General features: G+C 40.7%; 1 protein-coding gene across 23 annotated transcripts in view; it reads left to right on the top strand.

Annotated features, from left to right (window-relative positions):
- Nucleotides 1-22,168, top strand: part of NCOA2 (nuclear receptor coactivator 2) — a 272,696-nt gene that overhangs the window by 157,117 nt on the left and 93,411 nt on the right. For 2 of the 23 annotated variants that reach the window (XM_036338481.1, XM_036338486.1), the window contains exon 3: nucleotides 17,403-17,562. The exons of 20 other annotated variants lie outside the window; for them this stretch is intronic. The gene's annotated coding sequence lies outside the window, so the exon portion shown is untranslated. Of the gene's footprint in view, nucleotides 1-17,402; nucleotides 17,563-19,429; nucleotides 21,569-22,168 lie in introns of those variants that run through there. One more of the 23 variants, XM_036338492.1, reaches the window with a different exon arrangement.

Raw genomic sequence — 22,168 nt, 5'->3', positions numbered from 1 at the left:
GCTGAGAGGGGAGAACAAGGAATCTCATTCGTTCACATCCTCTGTTGAACGTTCGGTTCACATTAGAAGATCCACATGTGGTAGTGCCACTGTGCCTGGCAATTCCAATATCGACTCTAGCCCCTCATGATGTTACCGTAAAGATCTCCAGGGATGGCCGTTCCTCAACCTTGAAGATACTGTGTTCATGTTTTCTAATATGTCTGCCTAGACTTTTCCTTGTACCCTCACTGGCAAGTCTCCTATTCTGTATTTTTTTTTTAATTTCTTTATTGGTTAAGGTATTACAAATGTGTCCTCATCCCCCATTAATCCCCAACATCCCCCCCCCCCCCTCATGTTCTCATCCCCCTGTTGTCCGTGTCCATTGGTTTGGCTTATATGCATGCATACAAGTCCTTTGGTTGATCTCTTCTCCTTACCCCCACCCTCCCCTACTTTTCCTCTGGGGATTGATAGTCTGATCGCTGTTTCTCTGTCTTTGGATCTGTCCCTGTTCATCGGTCTATGTAGTTCTCTATATTCCACGAATGAGTGAGATCATGTGGTATTTATCTTTCTCTGACTGGCTAATTTCACTTAGCATAATGCTCTCCAGTTCCATCCATGCTGTTGCAAATGGCAAGAGTTCCTTCTTTTTTACTGCAGCATAGTATTCCATTGTGTAGATGTACCACAGTTTTTTAATCCACTCATCTGCTGATGGGCACTTAGGCTGTTTCCAAATCTTAGCTATGGTGAATTGTTTAATAGCTTATGTTAGAGACTGTGTAGAATTGTGGAAAGAACATGGGATTTGCAGTCAGAGTTTGGTTGGGACCCTACGTTCCATGACTTAGAAGCTTTGAGACATCGAGACTCTGCTAACTTCTTTGATTCTGTTTTTTCTTTGTAAAACTGGGGGCAGTATCTGCTTTGCAGAGCTCTGAGAATGAAACAGTGCAGTGGCTAGTACTGTGTCCAACACTTAATAATTACCAGCCACCTAAGACATCTCTTCGCTGTGAAGTATCCCTTCAACACACTTGGTGTGTTTTCTCAGCTGTGTATATTTAATCTCTCCAAGTGGTTTTAAACTTTTTCTCATATCCCTGTGTATTTAAATATGTTTTTAATTAGTGTCTGTTCATTGACTAAGTTCTCCATGCACCTGTTATTTCTTCCTCTAGAGCAACATGGAATCTCATGTGTCTATCCGAATTACAGATTTTTAATTTGCTTTTGTTATTGCAATCTAAGAGTATATTTTAATTTTATTTTTAGCTCCTGGTCATTATCACCTAAGTGACTGTTATCTTGCTTTCCCCTGTTTTAGAACTTAGAGCAGTTGATTTGCTTTCTACTCTCACTGCAACATTCTACCTTTGTCCCTGTGACTAGTTATGAAGACTATGTAGAAACATGCTAAAGCTTTTTAAATTTTAAAAGATAAAGAATGTATGTTTGGATTTTTAAAACCATAGAGATAAACACTGGAAGGAAATATCTGCTGGAGAAGATGAGACCTGCGCAGGTGAGAAGACCTGTGCTAGAGGGAGGGTACAAGCTCCAGAGTCGGCTGCTGGGATTTGAATCTCACTTCTACCACCTGTCGGCTGTGTTTGACCTTGGATATGGACATGTTAGTCTATTTTTCCGTACTTCTGGAAATAATGATAATAATGACTTCATAGGATTTTTGGGAAGATCAAATAAAGCAATACAGGTGCAGCATAGTAGATACTCAATGGTGCAATAGCTTCAAACTCCATAACACTTTGTAAAACAACTTAATTTAGTGAACATTGTCAGGCCTTCTGCTAAGGGCTTTAGATAAAAAGACAAAACATACTCAGTTTCTGCTCCTTGAGGAGCTTAAAGTTTAGCCGGGGAAAAGACATAAATAATTAAGATATACATGTAAATGATAGAGTTCTATATAAGCTATTAAAAGACAGGAAGGAAATTTAATTTGGGGGAGAGGGTCCTCTGAACTGGGTCTTAAAAGATGAGTGGGAGTTAGCCAAAAGGGGAAGCTACATGGTTTGTCCGTGTATAACAAGCACAGCAAAGAGGTGAGAAGTTGTATGTGGTAGATGAGGAACCAGGGCAGACAGTAGGGTGGCAGAGGATCCTGGAGAAATGGGCAAGGGCTCTATCATAAGGCAGCTTAGGTGACCTTTGGGGCAGCATAGACTTCCGCCTGGAGGGAGTAGAGTCTACTAAAGATTTTAAGCAGGGAAATTATCTGCAAGTAGGGAAACTTAGGTTAGCAAATCCAGGTAAGAGTTGACGAAGACCTGGGCCAGAGCAGGAGTGATTATCATAATGAAGAGAGCGGAGACTTCAATCTTTAAGAGGAAAGTCACATTATGGATGATTTGATGGGGAGAATGTGGAATTTAAGGATGATCAGTGGATGGGTACTCTTTCAGTGGGGCAATTTTAGGGTGGGGAGAAGTAATCCTGTGAGCTGACCTCGAGCTGAATTTTTGAGGTGGAACCTTTGAGAGGTGAAGAAAAGAAAGAAAGATTTGGGAAACCATGAAAGTAGGTGATACCACCGAGAAGAATAGGAAGCAACAATTCTTAACCCTGTTTGAGCATCTGAATTACCCAGAGAGCTTCTCAGCAAAATATTGATGGTCAAGCCACACCTCTAAAATCAGATTTAATGGGTCTGGAGTGGTGTCCTGGTCATTTGTTGTGTGTGTGTGTTTTTTTAAAGTGTGGTAAAGTACACATAACATACACTTTACCATTTTTACTATTTTTAAGTATACAGTTTTGTAACATTAAGCACATTCACGATGTTGTCCATTTCCAGAACTTTTTTGTCATTTCAAACAGAAACTCTGAACCCATTAAAAACTCCCATTTCCCCTTCATACAATATGCAGTCATTTGTGTCTGACTTGTTTCAATCAGAATAATAATTTCAGGGTTCAGCAATATTGTTACATGTATCAGTATTTCATTCCTTTTTTTATGGCCAAGTATGTCAATGTAAGGATATACCATATTTTGTTTATCTGCTCACCAGTTGGTGAACACTTGGGTTGTTTCTACTCTTGGCTGTTAGAAATAATGCTACTATGGACATCTGTGTACAGTTCTTACATCTTAAAGTAGAACAGGTAACCTCTGTTCTACTTTATGTCGTTACTGGTACACAATTGACTATTCTAGGTACCTCATGTAAGTGAAATTGTAATATGTGTCCTTTTGTGTGTGATTCCTTCCATTCATTGTTTTCGAGGTTCATCCATCTTGTATGTGCAGTAAACTCCCTTATCTTTGGGGTATGTTCCAAGACCCCCCAGTTGATACCTGATACTAATAATAGTACTGAACCCTATACATACCATGTTTTTGTTTTTTTTTACTAAACATGCCTACTATGATAAAGTTTTATTTACAAGTGAGGCTGCTTAATGTGCTGTGAATACGATGTACATGTATCTGTTTGAGTCCCTGCTTTCAATTCTTTTCAGTCTACGCAGAAGTGGAATTGCTGGGTCAGTTGGGTAATGTGTTGCTGTTTTTTCTAAGAGCTCCCAGGTGATCTTTCATATTCAGCCATAGCTAAGAACTTATAGTGACTAGTACAGCAAGGGTGCTTAATCTGGAGGGTCCTTGAAGGGTGGCCTTAGTGGGCTGGTCTTTTCAGGAGAATTGTGTGCCTTATTTTGTATATACGTGGTTTTACTTTTTGACTTTGATCAGATTCTCAGAGCAGTTCCTAACACCAAAGCAGAGTTAGGAATCACTGCAGAACATAATGTTAAAAGACAAAAATTTGAGTAGACATTTCTCCAAAGAAGATATGTAATGGCCAGTGAGCACATGGAAAGATGCCCAATATCATTAGTCCTTAGGGAAATACAAATCAAACCAACAATGAGATGCCATTTCATACCCACTAGGATGGTTAGAATTAGAAAATAAAAAGGAAAACAAGTATTGACAGGATATGGACAAGTTGGAACCCTGGGACAATGTTAGTGGGAAAATAAAATAGTATGTCCGCTTTTGAAAGCAGTTTGGCAGTTTGTCAAAAAGTTAAACAGAGTTACCATATGACTCACCAGTTCCATTCCTAGATATATGTCCTACAGAACTGAAAATATATATCTACTAGAGGCCCAGTGCATGGGCCTCAGCCCAGCCTGTGCCCTCTTGCAGTCTGGGAGCCCTCGGGGGATGTCCGACTGCCACGAAGGTGGGAGAAGCTCCCGCCACTGCCACTGCGCTCGCCAGCCATGAGCCCGGCTTCTGGTTGAGCGTTTTCCCCCTGGTGGTCAGTGTGTGTCATAGCAACCGGTCGTTCTGCCGTTTGGTCGATTTGCATATTAGCCTTTTATTATATAGGATGTAAGAACTGTACACAGGTGTCCATAGTAGCATTATTTCTAACAGCTAAGAGTAGAAACAACCCAAGTGTTCACCAACTGGTGAGCAGATAAACAAAGTATGGTATATCCTTACATTGACATACTTGGCCATAAAAAAAGGAATGAAATACTGATATATGCAACAATATTGCTGAACCTTGAAATTATTATTCTGATTGAAACAAGTCAGACACAAATGACTGCATATTGTATGATTCCACTTACATGAAACGTCCAGGTGAAGCAAATCTGTAGAGACAGAGAGTGGGTAGGGTTGGGGAGTAATTGCATAATGGGGACGGGTTTCCTTTGGGTGAGGAAATGTTGTGGAATTAGATGTGGTGATGGTTGCACATTTCTGCAATTAGACTAAAGCCACTGAAATGTAGAGGTTAAAAGGGTGGATTTTATGGCTAAATAAAGCTATTAAAAAATAAATTTTAAAAGTAAGACAACTAGGTGGTCATTGGGCTGAGATGGAGGTCTGGATAACTCTGAAGAGGAAGTTCCAGGAAAAGAGAGGGGAAAGAATAATTAAGCAGGCCGAGAGGAGGCTGTAAGAATGCCGTGTGCCCGAGCCTCGAATAGAGAGATTCAAGGAGGACTCGCTGGGGGGCGTGATCACAAGTGACAAACAGCAGGAAGGCTCAGTGACAGAGCGGACGGTGTGCCAGAATTCCTGTGGGGTTGACATTCGAGTGTCATGGAGGACTAGGGAGGGCAGGTGCACTGGGGTGATGGGGGGAGACGTGTAATCGTGGATCATGGAGTGAGTGGAGGAGAATGGGAATAAACCACAGGCCCATATTCCCTCGTTTGAATCTCAAAATTCAACAAACTCAGAAAATGGAAAGGCTTGGCAGTAAAGCCTGACCTGAATGGGTGTGAGCTGATTTATAATCTTCATTTGTCCCACTTTGTGTGAAATTCAGACATTTCACTGCGTAAATAATATTGAATTTGCATGCAGAATGCTTCTACAGGCCCCAGTGGGGATGGTATGAAATACTGTATATAACACATATTCTCTTTCTAAAATTAAACATATCTTTCTATCTGAATTCTAAATTATATGGCCCCTAAGTGTTGGGGGGAAGGGCCCACAGGTCTGTAGTCTTTGGATGGGTTGGGATGTGAAGGAAAGGTATGAAATTGGGTAGTTGCTAGAGAAGGATTCAGATTCAAGGGCATTTATTCTAAAAGGATGGAAAGAACCTGAGTATGCTTGTAGGTTAAAACAGAGAGGAAGAGGTTGAAAATTTGGTAAATAGAAGCTTTGTAGCAAAGTGTCAAACAAGGTGGGGAGGGAAATGGGAGATGGGATTGGAATGGTTGGCGGTTACAAGAGGAGGGATCACACATCCTCTGAGACACCAGGAGTGATGTAGACGATAACAGTGGATGTCTCTGTAAGTCAGGAAGAAGGGAAGGTGAGTAAAATCAAATTGAATAGTCATTTGCAGAAGTGGTTAGAGAATGCTGCTACAGGCACCTGTGCTGGAAGTAATTGTTGGGGTGAATAGATGAAGCTGACTTAAGAACAAGGGAAAGGATTGGCAGGCAAGACAATGGGTCTAGGGCATGTTTAGAAACCTTGAAATGTCTGTGGGACCATTTTGCCCCTTATCTGTGTGATTTTCTCCATCACTGTTCAGCTTCCCACGGACAAGAGTAGAGCAATCTTGGGATTACATTTTACAGAATGAATTCTGTGAGAGGAGGTGTTTGAAAGGGAACCAAGGGTTCTGGTGGTGGGTCTCATAGGTAGAGAAGGAAAGACGTTGAGTAAAAGGGGCGTGGGACCTCAGTTTTGTTGTACATTGAAGACCAGTTATTGAGGAAGAAGGCAATAAGAAAGCTAGTCCGCTAGGAGGTTGTGGACAGCATGTGGCATTCAGAATATCCGCATTTCTGGCTGATAACAAGGTTTAGGGTATGATCATAAGAGGCGAAGTGAAGTGGAGGTGAACTTTGTTGGAGTTAAGACTGATGAGGACCTGTGAGGATAGGTATGAGCTCATCCACATAGACTTTGAAGTCACTCAGGGTGATGACCTAAAAACTAATTGAATGCCAATATTTTTAGCAAATGTGGAGGGTTAAGTGGAATGTTGGTAAACTTCAGGCCAGAACATAGATAGAAGGTTTTCAAAGGAGATGAGACTTTTATACCAGGCCATCCTTGTAATAGAGCATGGCCTCCTCGCTGCTTCGAGGACTGTGGCGAGTATGACACCCTCCTGACCCTAGTGTGGGTACTGGGAGAACCAGCAGCTCCTACTGGCACGAACTGCAGAGGGGCAGTCAGGAGAGCCAGGGAGGCACGGGGCTCCGTATGAGGGGGAAGCTCTGTACGAGGGGAGACGTGCAAGGCAGAGTAAGAAGACCGGGTGGTGACCAAATGCGAGGGAAGTTTCATCTTTGCCCAAATCCAGATACCGAATACACTACAATTAAAAAGTTGTAAGAATTTTTTTCTTTTCTTTTTTTGTTGTTTTGTAGGTGTTCACATTATTTGATACAAAGATATTAATAAATAATGTCATTGTGCTGGTTCGGACCCTTTATTCTGGACTGCTAATATTAAGATTTTCAAAAACTTCGTCTTGTTATTACACGCGGGCTATGCGTTGTGTCATCTGCTTATTTGATAAACAGATCCTTTTTTCAAGTCACTAATTAAAAAAATAAACTGGCTAGACTGGAGAACTCCTCTTTGTTTATAATAACCAGTTACTTAAATCCAGAGTGTTATTCCGCCCGCTGTGGCTACCTCTCCATTGTCCTCCAGCCCAGCAGTTCCAGTACTGCCCTTCCTCCCCAGTCCGGTCCTGAGGCCAGGGGTTCTGATGTAGTTGGTCTAGGGCAGAGCCAGGAAATCCATGGTTTTAAAAACTCTGCAGGTGATTCACGGGCAGTCTAATTTGGGTAGGAACCACCAGCAGAACCCACCCACCTTTCGCTTTCATCTCTACAAAAGCATTCTGTCAAATGTGAACACACTGTATCTAAGCCATGTCCCTGACTCAACACATTCTTTTGTCAAAGAACAAATGAAGTGCTTATACATATTTTGAAGATATTCAATACTAGTGATCAGTTTAAATTATGAAATAACATCATGCCATAACCTTCAAATTAGCGAAGTGTTTAAAAAATCATACCTGTAGCTATTGTGACTTACGGTGGGGTGGTAACTGGCACACCTTGCTGAGGCGATTATAAATTAATACAGCCTGTGTGGAAAGTAACTTGACAGTATACATAGATAGACTTAAATAGGGGTCACACCCTTTGACCTAGTAATTACATTTCAGAGACTCCAGTATCCAGACTGTTGACTATTGTTAATAATCAGAAATGTGGATCAGTATTTATATGAAAGATATTCATCAGTGTTATAGAAGTATAAAATGAAAGAAAGATAAATGATTACAGGAAATGGTTAAATTTTTCATAGTATCTTCATATGATAGGATATCATAGAACCAGTAAAAATTATGTTTATAAAGACATATTTAATATCATGGAAAATTTTAGTTAATAGCATTAGGAGGAAAACAAAGAAAACATCTATAAAATTGATTACAGTCTCATGTGATGAATAACTATTTCAATCAACAATGGACCAAATATACAACAGTGGTCCCATAAGACTATAATGAAGCTGAAAAATTCCCATCACCTAGTGATAGCACAACATTACACATAATGTTGTAACAAACCTACTATGTGATAAAGTACAATACATACAATTATCTACAATACATGATACTTGATAATTAAATAAATGGCCATAGTACTGGTTTAAGTATTTACTATATTATACTTTACTAGAGGCCTGATGCACAAAATTCATGCAAGCATAGGCCTTCCTTCCCCCGGCTGCCGGCACTGGCTTCTTCCCTCTGGTATCTGGGACCCAGGCTTCCCTCACAGCCCTGGCTTCGTCCAGAAGGTCGTCTGGAAGGACGCCAGTCTGATTAGCATATTATACTTTTATTATTATAGATTGTTATTTTAGAACATGGTCTTTCTACTTATTAAAAAAAAGTTTAATAATCATATGCCATGTTATGCTGGCAGCATCCTCACACATCTTGTGTTTACTGAGCCTTGCTTGCATCATTTTCTCTGCTTGATTTAATCTCGTGTTGTTTCATGCACTAACCTGCTGTACAGGCTTGCAGCCTAGAGCAGCAGTAGGCTGTCCGTCTAACCTAGGTGTGTGTGTAGTAGGCTATAGCATCTAGGTTTGAGTACGTGCACTTGGTGATGTTTGCACAAGGACAGAATCGTCTAATGACGCATTTCTCAGAATCTGTCTCCGTCACAAAGTGGCACTGACTATATACAGTTTGGTTTAATTGTATATGTACATATAACATATTTTAGAATACTGAGCAGAAAATTTTTTTATAGTTAATGGTGATTCCTGGGTGGTAGGAATACATGCAATTTTATTCTTTAGCATTTTGTATTTTCTGTTATGAGCATGTATTACTTTTATTAAGCAAAAATAAAATAAAACTTAAAAATAATAAAATTCTTCCTCGAATCTTTTAGCAAATGGAATAAGGAAAATCCACTTGGGATGAACTATTGTTCTAAGTACTTGCAAGCCACCTATCCATTCCACAACTTTGCCTGCCAAGTTATCAGCATCAGCGTGTGGGGCTTTTATTATTGTTGTTTGCTGGTTTTTTTGTTTTTAGTGAATTTTATTGAGATAAAATTCACCCTTTTAAAGGGTGCAGTGGTTTTTCGTTTTTTCATAGGTTGTACAGCCATCACCACACTCTAGTTTCAGAATGTTTTCATCAACCCAAAAAGAAACCCTGTACTCACTAGCAGTCCCTCCCATTTCCCTTTCCCCTTAGCCCCTGGCAGCCCTAATCTACTTTCTGTTTCTATGGATTTGCTTATTCTGGATATTTCATACAAATGCAATCATCTAGTGTGTGGCCTTTTGCAATATCCTATTAGTTACTCTTCATCTCCTTCTCCCTACACTGTCAGAGATGTTGTTTATGATTCTATAATGCTGATCTTTGATCTTCCTAGCCTAACTGTGATTGTACCACCTTTGGCTCAAAACTTCTCATTGAGTCCATGGTTTATTTAATCAGCAGGAACTACTGATTCTAGCATTTAAGGTTTTCTATATTCTGACTCTACAAAATACATGAATTCAGTGAATAAAATGCACTCTGCTTATCTCTCCCTTTCTTTCTCCGTCAGAGAAGGGAATGACTATGAGTTAGTCCCATTTCAGGTCACTGATGGGGCAGGAAAAGTGCTCTCCAAAGTTCAGGGCAGCCTCAGCAGGCTTCACAGCTCAGAAAGGGCTTGTTCCTCATTTGGGCATGCTGGCTGGGCAAGAGCGAGCCTTTGTGACACCTCCGAGCTGGCACCTTGAGAAGCAGTGTGGCTCCCTGACTTTGGTGGGGTGCGGCCCACACCATCACCAGGGCCTCCCAGGTTTTAGCTTTGATCCCTGTTGGGGCACCTACAGGAGGCAACCGATCAGTCAGTGTTTCTTTCCCATATTGATGTTTCTCTCTCCCTTCCTCTCTCTCTTGTTCTCTCTCATCCTCTCTCTCTCTAAAATCAATAAACATATCCTCTGGTGAGGATATTAAGGGAAGGAAAATTGTATCCATTCTTTAATTTCCCCCTCATTACCCTTTGTGTTTTTCATGTGTACAGTATTCATGTGAATTTTTCTTCTTCGTAAATCTTTGACTTCTTGAGATAAGTTCTGTTTCTTATTCAGTGATTGTAGTGTAGTGTCCACTGAGTACAGCACTTTGTCCTTAGCTGCTGCTCAATAATTATCAGTGCAGTTAAACATCAGAAGAAAAACAATGTGAATCAATTTTTAAATTAAAACCCTATCACTTAGGTTATATGTTTAGTACCAAAAGAAGACCTGTATTCATTAGTAACCTAACCTTATGAAACTCAATGTCCGGGGCCAAAATGTGTTTTTGCCCTAAGTAATAGTCATTCCTCTAGGTTTTGAAACATTGGACTGAAACAAAAACCCCAACTAAGGAAGTCATGTGCCTGTGCTATGAGCACGTGTGTGTTGCGATATTGCTGAGAGCTAGCTAGCTTAGTTTTCTCCACATCATCTGGCCCAGTTGGAATTAGGATTCAAGTTTCAGCTTAATGAATTCATATCCTTTTTATTTGAGTACCAGCCAAAAGGAATATAATATAGTTAGCTGTTTCTAAGGTGTCAGGCAATTATCTGAATTTCTTTAAAGCTTTATTTCATGCTTATTACTTGCCTGTTATGGTTAAATATAAGGTACCAGCAATCTTCCAGATCTTTATCCATAGGTGTACTTTTTTTTCAAAACAATTATTTTGTATTCTCGATACAAACACGTTTGAGGACTAATAATTATAAAGTAAAATAAAAAGGTAGAGAACAACAAATTCTACAGTAGAAGGAGTTTGTTTTAATTTTTTCATTGCTTATTCTAGACGACCCTTATCCATTATTTACAATGCCTTTTAAGCTCATTTGGGTTTTAGTTTGTATTAACTACCCATGGCCTAGTTAGAAGCTACCTACCATTCTTGAGTTGATATACTTAGTTTCACAAAATGCAGTTAGTCTCCATCTGGAGCTATAAGAGGGGAGAAACCCCTCCATTTACTGCTGTTCGGGGACTCTGTGCTCTTCACGACGTTCATCGAGACTGGAGGGCTCACTGGCCTCTGCTTCTGAGGCCAGAGGACCAGGCTTCTTTGCACAATCACAGTAAAACAGTGTGATTGGATTCTACTGAAAGCTGTTCGTGCATCCCAAGTCTGAACCTTAAGCTGAAATATAAATGTCTCATAAGCTACACTGGGAGAGTTAGTTTTGATAATCACCAAAACCCAACATTTGAGAGAGAGAAAAATGGTTAAAGTAAGTGTTTTGGCTCATATTTTCAGATACCCAGATAATTTTAAAATTCTTTAAAAATAATTCTTGTAAATAACTTTATAAATTCTAGTCATTCTCAGTAAATCACAGAGGTATGTGTTACTAGCAAATAAAAATACTTAAGTTGACTTATTATTATAAAACCAAATTGCACTTTTTTTTTTTTTTTTGAGGAGGTGAGGGAGGAGGGGCCTGTTGATCCAAGGCTGCCGTTTCTATTTTTAATGGCAACCGTTGCCTCTTAGCAAATACTGCTCGAAGTTATTGTAATGCTGTGACCAAAAGAGAGCTTGTAGGAATATGCATGGTGAAAAAATGAATCAGAGGTCCTCCCACCAAACCAAGTGTTTCCTCCTTGCTCGTTTTCCACGCCTGTAGAAGAGTGGCAGAGAGCAGAGAAAGGGCATTGAAACAAAGGGTATTTCAGAAGCGGACTTCTTATGCAGGTTTTACCCTAAAGAAACATCACTTAAAGGGGCCACAGTTGTCCCTTATTTTTTCTTGAACCACAAGCATTTAATTTGGGTCCTATACTTTGTCCCTGGGATATGCTCCTGCGTTCTTTTCCTGTTCGATTCGAGATAAAGAACTCACAAGAAAGTTTGTAGTTAAATAAGCGTGAATGAGAAGAAGGAGGGGGAAATGAGTGCCTTATTCTCACCTCTGGCCCCCAGAAACCGGAGCAGGAGGAAGCAGCGCGGGCTGCCCGGGCGGCAGGGCTGGCTCATGCGGACAGTGGGTGCCAGGCTGCCCCAACGACGCAGGAGAAAGGAGCGTTCTTTTCGTTTTATGGACCATGGCCGGGCACTAGGTAGCAGGGGACCTGTACTTCCTCGGAGGGGAACCTAGGAAGGCTTCGTAAAGAGGATGGCTTTTCAGCTGTACTTGAAGGGTGAGGTTTTCCTAAGGAAGAAGAGCAGTTTTAGTAACCTTTACTGGAAGGTGTTTGTGATTTATGTGTTTTTCTTGCTTTAAAAAAGTCACATCAGTAGGAGAAAAAGCATGAGAAAGTTCCTATGGTTAGGGAAAGAGGATGACATAAGGAGGAGTCCAACACAGCAAAGCCTGCCTCCCTCCCTCCCTCTCTTACCTTCCCTCCCTCCTTCCTCCTTTCTTTCTTCCTTTTTTTTTAAACTCATAAAAGTCTGATGTGTTAATGAAAGGAAATTTGAAAATATGGAAATTAAATTACACCAATAGTGCCCATCAAAAATATGTAACTGCTGATGTTTTGGTGAGTTTTTCTTCCAATTTTTTTCCTATAAATCAGTTTTCCTCTCCACCGTATTCACCATCGGCTTGCATTATTTCACATTTACATGCTGCTAAACTCAACCTACAATAATATCTGCAATTTATTAAGTACGCCCTAAATAAGTGCCATTCTCTGTTCTATGCCCCTCACATTTCATGCTCTCAACAAACTTAGAAAGGTGTGTATTATTATTTCTACACTTTTACAAATGAAGCAGCTTAGGTCCAAAGAGGTCAATGAGCATAATTGGCATAACTAATATGCGGTATTCCTGGGATTCCAAACCAGAGTTGACACGGAGGAATTGCTCTAAGCCACTACATTTTATAGTTTTTCATGAATTTTATCTTAATGGTTTCGTAATAAAAAAATTCTCCTATGAATCCTGAGAGTTCTGTTAGAAAGTCTCTGCTCAGATGTCACTCTATCAAGAATTTCCTGATCACTATTTAAAATAGCACCCTCAGCCCCATCTACCTTGTACTCTATCCTAACCCTGCCTTATTTTTCTTTATAGCACTCACCACTACCCGATATAGTAAATGTTTGTTTGTTTTACTATTTCTCCTTTCCCTCCTTCCTCTTTAGAATATAAGAGTCATGGACAAAAAGACTTCATTGGTTTTGTTCATTGCTATCTCCCTGAATACCTAGAACCATGCATGGCACCTAATAGATATTTCATACTTGTTGAGTGGTGGAATGACCTGCCTCCAGGTTAGCTTTATGTAAATGTCGAATTTCTTATCAACCTCCATTGGGACTGATAGGCTGGAATAACCACCTGCTCGTACCTCTCCCTCCCACCCCTGCCCCTTAGTCACAGGTTAATCACCTGTCAATCACAGGACTGATGTTGCTGTTCACCAGTGCCCCAGGCTGATGGGCAACTCAGAACGCCCCACACGTCTGCCCCCACAGTGGTATTGCATGTTTACCAAGAGCCAGCTTCTTGTCCATACTGGTTTATGCCAGTTAAACTTGTTATTGTAATTTCATCATTTAATTAAATATTATATAACTGATTAAGTATGAGTTTGAAAAGACATATGTTTCTATAAAAGCTAAGATAAATGCTTTTAAAAACTCAGGCAAATGGATGAAAATTGTTGTCAAATAGGTATATGCAGCACATCTATCTAAGATTGGGGGAAAAATAGTAAAAATTGATACCTCATAAGCCCTTATAAGAATCTAAGTGTCTATAAGTTCTAGCATTGTTTTAATTAAAATTGGCAATAGTAGACAATGCCTTAATGGATAACATTTATGAAAAAAAAATTCCAGTTGAGACTGATACTCAAATGTATATTTTTGTTTAAAGTTCAAATGAAAGGATTAAAGTAATAGGTATTTTTTATAATTGCTCTTGATAAATGAGTTTTTGAACTTAACCAATTACTAGTTCTGATTCTATAGGAAAAGAGGCTTTTACTATTCTGAATGAAATTCAGCATTCTTGGTGCTCTCGAGATAATTCCTAGCTGGTTTTGTTATTACAATAACTTCATAGTGATTCAGTAATAATTAATACTTCATTTCTCATCAGGAAATAATTATTGATAAGCCAAGGCATGATTTCCTCTCTGCACTAGAACATGCGCTTCAGGACAGGGACCTCTGTCTTTTGTTCACGGCTTTCTCTCCAATGTCTCCAACAGTGCCTGGCGCGTTATTTATTGACTGGATAGGTGAATGATTCTAAAGTATGTACGTTTGTTACAGAGAGAAGTGTTTTATATTTTACCTCAATATCACTATATTTTTAGCAAAAATAAACATACTTTTGAATTAATGTATTGATTGTTTATAAAATTAAGATTAACTGCTTTATATAATATACATTGTAAAGTATAGCATTGTTAAGTCAGTATGTTGTACACCTGAAACTAATATAATCTTGTATGTCAGCTATATTAAAACAATAATTTTTTTTAAAGGTACAGGCTCCTCAGTACTTGTGTTACATTGGTTAGGAATTGAGGGATTGATTGATATTCTTTTGTGAGCTCTAAAACTTGTGTGGCCTTGGTCAAGTTATTTTCTTCCTCCTGTACCTCAGTTTCCTCATCTGTAAAATGGTGAAAACCATAGGTTGTTAGAAGAATTAAAGGAGTTCATATTTATAAAGTGTGTAGAGAATGCCTGCCAAGATGGTTAGCACTTAATAAATGATAGTTATTATCATTGCACTTGAGTTTGACTCCTGACCTGTCTTTTTTTTTTAATCTGTGTGGTTTGGGCAATTTACTTATGGAAATAGGTTAGAGAGGTTAGATAAACCTGCAAGAGGTGTGTAATAAGTACTCAATAAATGTTAGCCAAAAAAAAAAAAAGCAGGCAGTGTCATATGGGAGAGGACATTCATTTATTTATTTAAAAACATTTACAACTGAAATAATAAAAATACTTTTATGCAGATACAGACTGTCTTGCCTTTGTCATATCAGTAAATTTTCCTCATAGATTAGAAAGGTTTCTTTAATCTCATTAAGAAGTTTAAAATGGGTTTCATAATAACGCGAGATAATTGACTTTTAATCTGGACAAGTTTTGAATGCAGAAATGTCAAACACAAGCACCACATTGCAGTGCTTAGTTTGATGGCTTCGTCCAGAATCCTAGGCTGGCAGTGAAAACTGGTTTTCTGAGTATTAATAGGGACTAAGTACACCGGGCTTGACTTGACAGGGAGGGAAATGCTCACATTATGCAAGGAATGCAGCTTCTTCCTGGGATGTTTTCTCATTTGAGGCCTATTAAAACCTCGTCTTGCTATTCCTGGCCCTCTTAGCACCACTGACGTCGCTGGATTATAATCAGCCCACTGAGTGGCTATATTAAGGAGCGGGCCTGTGAGAATTGAGAAAGTGGAAACTGTCTTATCCCCCAGCGTCAGACTAGACATCCCTCCTGTTGGTAGTGACCGTTTACATCTCCACTACTCACAGGTTCTGCACTGAAATTTACTATGAGAAAACGAGAGGATTTTTCCTCCTTTAAGAGAGATGCAGGTGATGGAATCATTACAGCGGAATATTTGTATAGCAGTGAGCATGAATTTAGCATTGATTTGATTATTGCAGCGTGTGTTCCAGAGCGGCTGCCGCCCATTTGCAGCCTAATGTGTTTATTACAGTCTTCCCGGTGGCATCTTGAAGTGTCTTCCAACTAAAAAATTCATGAGCATTATTGGCTTTCAGTCAGAAAATGGAATATGTCTTCAAGTCACCATCTAATACACCACTTTAAGGCCATTATACAAAAGTAAATCTACGAGCGGCACATATTGAAAAGGAAGGAATTTTTAGCTTAAACATTTGTTTATACACTGTTATTATTGTTCTGGGGAGTAAGAAAGAGCCTAAGAGAAGGTAGGTGCTGAACTATTTCACTCAGAACAGAATGGTTGTAGTTGTAGGATATGTCATTTTCTTTAACCTCCTCTCCACCTGTAAACTGTTAGCGAGGTATTATTGAAAAAATCCTATTCTAATAATAGTAGTATGTATTTGGCTTATTGCAGCTAATTTTCAAAAAGTAAAGTATACAGTAAATAGCTCAAAAGTTGTGAAGTTAAACTGAGAAGGTTTGCAAATAAGATGCCTTTATTCTGGATTTACTTGAAGCAAGTCTCTTAAAACTTTGCAACTACTGTCACTGTTTGAATTATGTGAGGTAAATTAAAATGTTACTGTGTGAAAAGCAAGAAGCAATCTAGTGTTTGGTAAACATGAAGTTAAAGTGTTCTTAGGATCTAATAAAAAGTAATAATACTTGGGGGAAATAATATACTACTTTTGTAGCTGAAATTTATTTAGGAAATACTGTATGGCATCTCCTATGACTTGGAAATGCACCCCTTGTTTTGCCAGTGGGAAGAACATGTTTGATTTTTCTATGTGCTCTTGTCCCTGAATTGATAAATCCTCATAGGCCTAGGTCTACTTCTGTTGTACTTGCACGTGATTCTTCTTGGTTTGCTTGTTTGTATGAATCAGCAATATATTCTTGCATAATATGCATATTTGCTGCAGAGAATATTTAGCTTTTACCAAAAGACCCCAAAATAATGTCTACTTTGGGTGATTTTGCCCAGTTGACAGTGTTTGCAAAGAGGTATTTCCCTCTGTTGATTTCATGTCTCTACTTCTGTATCATATGACTGGCTTTCAAGGCTGGCCCACTTTTTGCTACCTTTCTCAGGCATCTAATCCTAAAAGCACATTTTGTGTATTTAAACATTAGATACCACTGTGCTTTCTCATGCTTATCAGGGTCTGGCCCAGAAATTTTGCTTTGTAACATAAAGAGATCCCTTCCGCAGCACAGTGTACTTTGAGGGAGAAACTGTTTCGAGTGTAGAATGCACTCCTGATAAAGAAATAGTGACTGCATCTTTTTTATTTTTAATATATTTTTATTTATTTCAGAGAGGAAGGGATAGAGAGATAGAAACATCAGTGATGAGAGAGAATTCTTGATTGGCTGCCTCCTGCACACCCTCCACTGGGGATTGAGCCCGCAACCTGGGCACGTGCCCTTGACTGGAATCGAGTGAGGAATCCTTCAGTTCGCAGGCTGATGCTCTGTCCACTGAGCCAAACCAGCTAGCTCAGTGACTGCATCTTTAACTGTGTACCTCTGAGGATGGAGGGCTCTGAAAGAGTATCTTTTCCTAATGAATTTAACAGAATAGAAATGGAAAGGTGTCTAAGTAAGGATTTACATACACATTCGATATTACCTGAGCATTTCTTCATCTTACAAAGTTGGTAAAGGATCAGACTGCAGGTGACAGCACAATGCCATGTACTGTCTCTTGTAGAGAGGGGGCAGGAATAACCTGGAAGGCCTTGGGAGCTGTGGAAGCCTTCTCATGAAGAACTGGCTGATTTCTCAGGCGGCTCCTCCTCCGCTAGGTGTTGATAGGAGAAGCTGTGTCCACAGCTCTTTGTACGTCAGTTCATTATAAATTTCATTTCAAGGTAAGCAATTTCAGAGAATGCCTTTGTGAAAATATTTCTTGGAACTAGCAATAGAGATCTGGTGTTTGACCACTTATTATGTTTGCATTTCAGCAACAACATTATCCTTATTTATTCTTTTACTGAATTTGTTCAGCGTACGATAAATCTGTCAGTTTTATAGGCCTCGCGTGGAAGATGGCCAATTCTGATAAGAGATAATATGCACATTATCATTTACATCAATTCTGCAGGATTAACCAGATTTAATGGTATGAGGCTATGTTGTGAGCGACAGCTTCCTTAGCTTAGAAGTTACATTGATGAATTCCATGCAAGAAGAGTGCTTTTTATTTTCAATTGTGTTGAGGTTTAACGTTTTCCTTTCCTTTCCTGTCAATACGGTAAGGATTTAACTGGCATTGTTCACCCCTCCCAGAATATTGTTACTTTAAAAAAAAACTGATAATCTTGTGCAGAAACTCTAAGGTCTGCTTTATACCAGTTGCTCTCAGAGGGTGGCCAGGAGGCGTGCTGTCCCATTGAGCAGGACTGTTGTTGTGTTGTAGATGGCAAGAAGGGACAAGTCAGAACTTCTTTTCCAGTCTTGTCCTTCCACAACCCCCAACATCTGGGAGAAACTCTTCTCAGTGACTGTAATTACCATCAGTTACGACCCAAGAGCTTGCTTGTGTCGTTTTCAGTTTTTCTGATGTATGTTGAACAGTTTCAGCATTGAGAGTGAAACGCTCAAGAATTTTAATTTCCTGTGAATGCTGAAAACATGCAGAACTTTGAAGGAACTCTTGGTTTAGGCCTGCTTACAAAATGAAATTTCCAAACCTTCAGGGCTGCTCTTCAGTACTTTTTCTCTCCTACCTTTTCGTTGGAGATGATTTCACTTTGATCTACAAAAATGCCTTAAAACTCACCCATCCACAGAGTTTCTTTTATTTTAGATGGTTTTTCCAAGTGTACGTGCACACTAGAAGTCATAGGCCTACCTACCTATGTAATCTATTGCTCTATCTATCTGTGCTTTTTATCGGAGTCACTTGAGTGGGGGGAAATTAACTCACCTAAGCCCCCAACCACACCTTCTGGTGTGAAATACTAGCATTGCTGGCAGCTGAGCTCACATCGGGCGTGAAGTTCTGTTTGCTCGCCTCACTAGTGAGGCTAACTGTTATTTATTTGGTTCATCCACTGAAGAGCAGGACATAACTCTGCTCCAGGATTACATCCACTCTGGCCCTGTGGCAGGCAAGAGACAGCGTGGGAGCCGGCCACCGCCCGTCACCACCTTGCTCTCCCTCCTCCTCCTTGCTCAGCCCTAACTTCACTGCCCTTCCTTTTTATTCCACCTGGGAATCTGTGGGGCTTTTCACGTTGGTTGAGGAGCAGTGATTCCGGGGCCTCCCCAGCCTCATGTTCGTGGCAGGCAGGGTGCGCCCACCTGTCCGTGGCCCAGGTACTACAGATCGCCCCCTGTCTTTTTTTTCCTTTTGGTGGTTTAAAGGGTGGTTGGCATCATGTACTGGGCATACACAGCCCAGGACAATTGCTCAGAAAAGGGACATATGGGGCAGACACAGAAAAATAAGGACACAAGCATGTTCGTAAAGCTGAAATGTTTAGGTTTTTTGTTTTGTTTTGTTTTTAAATATATTCTATTGATTTTTTACAGAGAGGAAGGGAGAGGGACAGAGAGTCAGAAACATCGATGAGAGAGAAACATCGATCAGCTGCCTCCTGCACATCTCCCACTGGGGATGTGACTGCAACCAAGGTACATGCCCTTGACCGGAATCGAACCTGGGACCTTTCAGTCCGCAGTCTGACGCTCTAGCCACTGAGCCAAACCGGTTTCGGCAGAAATGTTTAGGTTTTAAGGGAATGTATTCAAGGTACCATCACATAAGAAAAGGAAAAACTTGGCTCTTCAAAAGGAAACTAATGATGTTTTAAAACTACAATTACAGTGGTTTGTGAGCCAGCCTTCAGTAGGTACAAGTAAAATATAAACAGTCTGCTAAAATGGCCTTAATATACATAAATCAGAAAACATTCGCTCCTTGCTTCACTCACTGTCTCCTAGTCCCTTGTTGAATACCTCAGTGCCGTCCCCGCATGCAAAGGTACAATTATCCGTGTCTCTATTGGGGAACTTAAAAGTAGACAATGCTGATGCTAAATCCCAAAGTCTGTACATACGACGTAAGTAAAATGGTCACATTGTAATTGTCTGTTGAAAAACTTTCTGATCTTTCTGATAGAACTATACTTTTTACTATACATCAACAAACTTATCACATACACCTACAATACAGGGCATTTTGTTATATGTTGAGGGTTACATTTGCATGATAAAAATTTACTTGAAATCTTAGGATTTATAGAAGGCTGCTTCCAGGGTAAAAAGTTCCTGGGATTTTTCTGATGGTGGTGGCGATGGCGGTGTTGGAAGCTTTCTTAGATTGGATGAGTAATGTTTTTTTGTCACATGCTCATGAGTGAAACCCTGGGAATTGTGGTTCCAAGAGAAATACAGAAAAAAATACAGAGTGTAGGGCATCACCTGGGAAGAGTTTGGTGTCCAGGTTTTTGTTTGGTCTCTGGGCTTCTTTCCTGGGCGTCACAGTCAGAGGAGTGCCTACGGTTGTATGACACCCTCACCTTTTACTTGTTTCTCTCCCCCTCACCTGGTTTTCTTCTGGAGAGCAACATCCCTCCGTGCTCCTCACACACCAGCTTGGCGGACCGAGGCTCAGTGAGTGCATGATGTGTAGGGAAGGCTTGCTGCTTCCCCCACCTGACCTGTGACTGCGTGGTTAGAGGAAGATTGGCTTATTTGATGGGAGACCCTTTGCTGTACGTTTCTGTGAAGAGCAGGAGTGGGTCGGCCTGGTTCTCTGTCCCAGTTCTTGCTAATCCGCTCCCCAGCCCTGTGCTGCAGATGCTGCTGATTACCCCATTTTACAGAAGAGGTCATTAAGGCATGAGAGGCGGCTTCGTAAGGTCCCACCAAGAGGTGCAGTTGGACATGGATGCTGGCCATTTGCTTCTCAGCTCTACTGCCGCTCATGGTCCGGTTTTGATGATTAAGTTCTGTCTGTAAATTTCTTGGCACAGAGTGAATGCTAAATGAATAGTAACTAAATACAGATTATGCCTATTATCAGCCCAGAATTCTGACGACAGCGATGGACCTTGGGGCTTGTTACACTGCTCCCGGCAGCAGAAAGCTCAGGCCTTGGCTTTCAGATTCGTCCCCTCCTGTGAGACCTGTTGAATACAATGTGCAATTGGTGCAAACTCCCTCTGCCGCTACAGTGTTTCTTCATCCTACTTACACGTGACTCCTAAAAAAATTAACTCCGCTGCCCGTGTGGGTTGGAGTTGAGTCCGGAAGGAGTGACTGTAGTGAGCCTGAGCATCCCAGATTACGAGGAGGGCACAGGTGGGCCGTGTGATCGGTAGGTGACAGCGATACAGTGGTCGCTCTCAGGTGTGTTTTCTTAGCCCACCTTCCTCTTTCTCAAATTCTTGACCTTCCACTGACTTGCCCTTCCCTCCAATTTTTCCAACCTGGAAAGGAAGAAAAGCCGCCACAGAAGGAGAAGGAGGGCGGAGGTGATTTTAGGAGCCTGGGGGACAGAAGGCAGAGGAAATAGCATGGAATTAAGCTCTAGGAAATATTTTTACAGGCTGGCTAAAACCTTTTGGGTTGCTTTTTACTTGTTTGTTTGTTTTTTTATTGGGGGGAGGGGCAGTTAGCAGTTATTGAACACCTTGAGTAACAACTGTCTATGTCCTCAAAATCTTTCTCAGTCTCTTTGTTAGTTTGTTGAGAACTCAGCCTCTGTTGCTGTTAGTTTGTTGAGAACTCAGCCTCTGTTTGCATATTTAAACATTATTTGGGTTCTACTAATGATGAACACACTGTTTCTCTTATTATATGTTCTTATATTTTCTTACTAGAAGGTATGCAGCCAGCAGGAGCCAGTAATTCTCCTCCTCGGTTAGGGTCAGTAATGTTACCTGATTTTTTTAGTATATCTTAAAACCTTGGGCAATAGCAGCAAGAACCCAGGGAGGGCCGGGGAGGGAGTCAGGGATGTGACAGGAAGCCCTGGCTGGGAGGTGTGCTCAGGTAGGTGAGCTGCCCTGGGTGGAGCACTGAGGGAGGGGCAGGGAGGTAGGAACCTCCTGTTAGAGGGCCACTGCTTAGGGAAGCCTTGTGCGGGCCTAGGAGAGAGGTGTCATATCTCGCTGTCGGATTTGGAAACGTTCAACTTTGTGGCGTGGCACTACCTCTTTCCAGAGCATTCTGTCATGGGTGAGCTATTGCGGCACGGGCTTCGCATTGGCCAACCCAAAACAGAGACTGGGAGGAGCCCCTTACCACACCTGTAGTTTCCACATGTGCCGGAGCGCGCCTGAAACTGGAGGCTGGTACAGAAACCAGGGCCAGCAGTTGTGGTTAATGTACTGATGAAATACGAGGCCTGGTGAAAGGGTATGGGCCCAGTGAGGTAGGCTTGTTTGTTTTTATGAATCGTAACCTTTGCGTGTGCTTAACCTTTTTAACAAGATTTAAAACAACAAAAAAAGCAGCCGTTTTGTT

This window comes from Myotis myotis, unplaced genomic scaffold (genome assembly GCF_014108235.1).
Source record: "Myotis myotis isolate mMyoMyo1 unplaced genomic scaffold, mMyoMyo1.p scaffold_m19_p_16, whole genome shotgun sequence".
In the NCBI taxonomy this organism is placed as follows: domain Eukaryota; kingdom Metazoa; phylum Chordata; class Mammalia; order Chiroptera; family Vespertilionidae; genus Myotis; species Myotis myotis.
The sequence above is the reverse complement of the archived record's forward strand: the minus strand, read 5'-3'. Positions and strand labels throughout refer to the sequence as shown.